At 40.9% G+C, this 6,141-nt stretch overlaps 1 pseudogene; it reads left to right on the plus strand.

The window, feature by feature from the left end:
- The first annotated feature begins 3,206 nt into the window (after window positions 1–3,206).
- LOC148143804 (endogenous retrovirus group 3 member 1 Env polyprotein-like) lies at window positions 3,207–4,434 on the plus strand (annotated as a pseudogene).
- The last annotated feature ends 1,707 nt before the right edge of the window (window positions 4,435–6,141 follow it).

Below are 6,141 nucleotides of genomic sequence, written 5' to 3' on the forward strand. Positions count from 1 at the left end.
AGAAGGGCTAGTAGCTGAAGGGCTACTGAGGGTGCACTTTGTAACTAACTTATGTGGACGACCAGAAAAATATTCAAAAGCTAGAGGAGTCGTTGCGGGAAACTCAAAGTGTCTGTGAGACATGGTGTCTGTGTGTGTGTGTGTGTGTGAGAGAGAGAAAAGAGCTGTACAGCTGGTAGAAAGTTTAACCCTTTGTGATTCAGTGTGAATGCACATTTGTTTGTTGGTGATTGAATGTTCCCTGGAGCTTGAGATCCGGGATTGTTTTGAATCTGATTTCTATTATGGAAATTTTAACATGATTTCTTTTAAGGTTAAGGATTTTGCAAGATTATGAAATAAAATGTTCTTTTTACAGGTCATGACTGCCTGACTATCAGTTTCTAACTAATCCCTTTTATCCTTACATAAAAGCGATTTATGGAGGACAGTTGAAGTTTTAACTTGAATAGACAAATCCTTTTAAGGCAGCTCTGGTTATTTCACGATCTATAGCATTGCAATTGAGCAATGACTGGTCAGGACTACTTGGGAGGACTAGTTTTGGATTTGAATCAGGGGACTGGAACCGGGTGATTGTGGTGGATTTCAGAGTTGGGAACTGTGTGCATTTTGCATTTTGAATATTAAACACTGAATAAAAGAATTTATAATATATAAATATATATTTACAAGTAAGATTCCAAAATGTATAGTTAGGAACAGGCTTTAAAGAAAAGCAAGCATCAATTGATAAATTGTATTTGAGATTACAGGGAGCAAGAAAAATTGCAATATTTCTTTAAAAGAATCAAGGTTTAAACAAAACATTGGGTGAGGAGATGTTACAAAAGGGAGGAGAAAGGATCGGGGAGGAGATGTTAAGGGGTCTGGTAGACAGGAAGAAGGGTCAAAGTGGAAATCCCCACAGGCGGGATGTTATTACTGTGGAAAGACAGGTCACTTTAAGAGAGAGTGTCCAGATCCGAAAACGGAAGTAAAGGCAGTATCGTTTATGAACCTTGATGAAAAATAGGGGTGTCAGGAGTTCCTGCCCCCGGGTACCCACCAGGAACCCTTGATAAATTTAAAGATGGCACCTTACAAAGAGGACGTAGTTTTCCTAGTCAATATGGGGGCAGCAAGGTCATCCTTAAATTTTAAGCCCAAGGGAGTGGGAACAAAAACAAAAGTTAATTGGATTATGGCAACAGTTTTGTGATGAGAGGCACGAAGAATCAGTTTTGCGTTCATGATGAGATATTGCCACCAAATTGGGGATTTAATTAACTGCAAAAGGTGCTATTGAATCTGTTGAGGTTCTTATAAATGAATGTGCTTGAGCAAAAATATATAATTAATAATTAATATTTATAATAATTCAATTGTGTTAGCCTGAATCAATATTAATTGGCAGGATTCCTTCATACATTCTCAGTGACCTGTCTTATTGATTCATGGTTAATTTAAAACATGACTGCATTAATTCATTGTTAATTAAAGAATGGAAAGCTACATTACTGGCCAGTGTGTGTGCAGGCAGTGGTAGCAATAGCCTTATTGGTAGAGGAGAGTCGGAAACTTACTTTTAGGGGAGCCTTAGTAGTCAGCACCCCACATCAGGTACGGTCAGGAGAAGAAAGGGGCATGATTAGAAGAGCTGCTCTGAGGGAATGGAAAAGAGACATCCGGTGGGTGAGGGAGTGATACCAGCCAAAAACAAATTCCCCAATGTGGACCCACATTGGAAGGGTATGGATGAACATGATAGAGGAAAAATGAGGGACTTATGAGAAATGGTCATTTTGGGTATTAAAGAAGCAGCACCTAAATCTCAGAAGTTTTTTAAAGCTTTTCAAGTAAGACAGGAAAAGGAGGAAGCCCTGTCATCCTTTTTACAGAGATTAAAATAAGCCACTAGAAAATATTCGGGAATGAATCCCGATGATCCGGTAGCACAGGGACTTTTAAAGGTCCAATTTGTGACTAAATCATGGCCGGACATAGAAAAGAAATTACAGAAATTAGAAGGCTGGAGTGAAAAACAGATAGATGATCTGTTATATGAGGCACAGAAAGTGTATGTGAAAAGGGAAGAGGAGAAACAAAAAAAAAAACAAAAAGCTAAAATAATGGTTGCAGCAGTTGAAGAAATTACGATAGACAATGTCCAAGGTTAGGACGACAAAGAGAAGCGGTATCATTGATGATTTTTGATGAACATTAGGGGAGTCAGGGGTTCCCTCCTCCTGTGACCCACCGGGAACCCTTGATAAATTTAAAGGTGGGACCTGAAGGAGAGGAAACAGTGTTTTTAGTGGATACGGGAGCAGCACGATCATCCCTAAGCTTTAGACCTAGCGGTGTTAAATTAACTAACAAAGGTCTCAAGGTTTCTGGAGTAAAAGGCAAAGAATTCTTAAATCAGAATGCAGGACAATGGTTCACAGACTCTAGGATCTTGAAATATGAGACAATCTTAATAGAACGGAATGACCTTGTGTTAGTCACAGACAGTTGCTTGAATCCAGCTGCATTTCTGTGGCGGAGAGAGGGGGGTAGCCCCTGGAAATCCAGAACATGACTGTCTTGATATTACTGAATATCAGACTAAAGTGCGAATGAACTTAAGAGACGTACCGTTGCATGCGGGAGCTCGGTTGTTTATCGATGGGTCCTCCCGGCTGATTGAGGGTAAAAGCACAATGAATATACTGTAGTAGACAGGATAGAGGGAAGCATTATCGAGGCTGAAAGACTGCCTAACGGCTGGTCAGAGTTCAATGATAAGTTTTTAAAGAACTATACTGTGGCGCTCGGCTCTTCTTTGTCTATTCTTAGGAATAAAGGCCTGTTGGTACAGACACTGCCATTCAAGTTTGCAGTACATCGAATACAACCGGGTAATTGGGTCCTGATCAAGACCTGGAAAGATACCAAACTGCACCCGTGCTGGGAGGGACCATTCCTAACTCTCCTGACTAGTGAAACTGCTATTCGGACTGCTGAGAAGGGTGGAGTCATCACACTCGCGTAAAAGGTCCTGTGAATGCCCCAAAGGTGGAGTGGCACGCTCATCCTACAGACAACCCTCTGAAAGTTAAGAAAGAAAGAATGAACGGAGACAAAAGACTCTTTTAACGTTTGCTGATATACATATTGTTATTGATTGTAAGGGCTGTGTGACACCTAAAATGTTAAGACAGGACAGTAGGCAGAGTTCAGAGATGGGTCGATACTGGTATAGTATTGTAACGTTAGTAGTACTAACTATTCAAGGAAATGCGAAAAATCACTTCACTACGCTGTGCCAGAATTATGCTAAACAAGAGGGACTTGCCGACTGTTGGGTCTGTGCAGAGGTCCCACACCATGGCGAATCTGGAATCCCCCCCTCAGTAATATTGCTCACTAAAAAAAGTGTACGATGTACAATAGTTTGATGTGGGTTCAAATAATACAAAGTGGAGGTTTGAAAGAAGCAAATATAGCTTTGCGGGATGGTTCCCAAGGCCAGCTCCAAAACATCAGGGCACTATTGATAGTCTTAGAATTTCCCCACCGAAAGGAGCAGTAAATACCACCTGTTTCTGTAATCAGAATGATGCTGCACCTTTCCAACTGGGAAAATCATCTTGTGTCCACACCAGTCAAGCCACTGCCACGACCACTCCCCAAATATTAAACGGAACATATTGGGTATGCGGTCTGAAGGCCTATCCATCCCGGGGAAAAATATGTTCGTGTGATCAAATGTGTCATGTTATGAAGTTGACGAAACACTTCCCCAAAACCAGAAAGGTTGGAGTGGCTGCTGTTACCTCGCTTATATAGTCCCTCACCTCCGAATAGAAAAGCTTGAGCCCAACCTGAGAAAGGAAGGGGGGATAAGACGCAAGACCAGAGAGGTCTCAGAAGGAGACCGTCTACTGTGGACACTACTCCCAAACTACAGCACTACAAGGGCAGGGGTGGAAATACAGAAATAGCAGCTGCCCTTGAAAATTTAATTAATGATACCACCGACGCGATGGGAGAAACTCAATCCCAAATATCGGCCATAATCACTGAAATGATTGCCACAAGACTGACAGCTTTACAGAATCGAATGGCTTTAGACTATCTTTTGGCCGAAAAAGGGGGAACCTGTGCTCTGATTGGTAAAGAATGCTGCACCTTCATCCCAGACACCTCTTCCATAGTGGAAGATAAGGCAGAAATAGTAAAGAAAAAGATAAGCAATATAAGACAAATTGAAGATGAACTCCGAAAAGATGAAGGATGGGGATGGGGTAACTGGAGATTGACCGGGTGGGAAAACGGTTAGTGAATTTAGGCATTTATGTGCTACTAATAATTGTAGGTTTACTGATAGGGTTTAATGTGTTAAAATGGATAATGACTAAGCTGGTAATGTCTTTGGGAGGACAACAACCAATAATGGTACAAACTTAGAAGGGCAGAAATGACTAGATTGTGAACCTCGACACCATAGGGTGAAAAGAGGGCAAAACATAAGATTGCAAAAACAACAAATGGTTAAGAAAAGAAATGGGGGAATTGTTAGAAATGGGTAAAGTATGTTTTTGCAGATATAGAAAAAACATACAGAAAAGGGGTACAGCAAGAGAACTATTAACCCTGCAGGTATTTAGGGACTTTAGTGAATTTAGTGTATAATTGTGGTTAATTAAATGCTAACTTTGGTGTGTAATTACTATAACAAAAAGTTCTTTTTGTAAAGTTATGCTTTCAGCAAAAAGCTGAGATAACCGAAATGCTTGAGCTACACAAAACGATACAAGTTAATGAAATGTCCGAGGATGGAATGTACCAGCAGAATTGATACAAAATGTGAAACCAGATCTTGACAAAATAAATGTATGTGTCAGCATTTACAGAAAGGAAGGTTGCCAACCTGGGGAAGGGGCAAGTAATAAGGGTGGAGTGCAGCTGGGCAGTGGTCTGGAAGGGCTTATGCCCTAAACGTCGATTCTCCTGTTCCCTGGATGCTGCCTGACCTGCTGCGCTTTTCCAGCAACACATTTTCAGCTGTGATCTCCAGCATCTGCAGACCTCACTTTCTCCTCAGTGGTCTGGTACAGTAAGATAGATTGGGTAATTAGAAGTCTGGAGAGATGCCCTCACTCAGCTCAACTGTACACTAACCTAAGTTCTAATTTGCTCATTTGCTTCTGCATTTGATGCCCTTTCTTGCAAGATCGTAGAATAAATTGTCTTGTTTCCAGTTTTGGTGGTCTCGTCTAAATTTTATTAAACTTGTTTCTAACAATACTAACGCTCCTGACTTATGCACCTAACCTGCACATCCCTGGGCACTATGGGTAATTTAGAACTGCCAATCCACCCTAACCTGCACATCCCTACACACCATGGATAATTTTGTATTGCAAATCCCCCCCTAAAATGGATAAAGTTAAAAATCACACAACACCAGGTTGGAGACTAACAGGTTTGTTTGGAAGCACTAGCATTTGGAGCGCTGCTCCTTCATTAGGTGGTTGTCAAGAATAAGGTCATAAGACATAGAATTTATGGAAAAACATGACAGAGTCCATGTCATTGAAATGACATGTTGAACAAACCTGGATTGTTCAGTCTTTCATCTTTTCGATTGGGTTGCAGGCATCATTAACATGCAAATCCCAGAAATACCTGTAAGGCACCTTCTCAAGAGAACTTAAAGTTTTATAACAAAAAGTGACATTTTAGACCAGCTCTGCAAGTGAAGTGTAGTGTGGTGCGGTGCGGTGCGGTCAGGAGAGAGAAAAATGTCTATTTCCATCCTGTATGTCTCTACCTATTTGAGAACAGATGCCTTACTTCTGTTGGTGTAAGTATTGTTGTAAATCATAGCTGGGTACTAATAGTTAGATATAAGGGGGAAGAGAATTCCTCAAATAGGGCAGTATAAGAATCCTGGGAGAGCTCTATTTCTGGTTTACTTGCTAATGAACAAACATTAAACACAAGCACCTATTTATTTCAAATTTGATTTCATTTTCCTTGTGTGATTCCCTGCTGTGACTACACTTGCCTGGATGTTGACAGGCTGGGAGATTGTGGGTTGGGGCTTGATTGACTGAATGTTTTATTGTTCCAGAAGGTGTAGAAGGGAACAGGGAGATCAACAGAGGACAG

This window comes from Chiloscyllium plagiosum, unplaced genomic scaffold, assembly GCF_037043375.1.
Source record: "Chiloscyllium plagiosum isolate Xiang-an unplaced genomic scaffold, Cpla_swu_hap1 HiC_scaffold_27, whole genome shotgun sequence".
Taxonomy (NCBI): Eukaryota; Metazoa; Chordata; class Chondrichthyes; order Orectolobiformes; family Hemiscylliidae; genus Chiloscyllium; species Chiloscyllium plagiosum.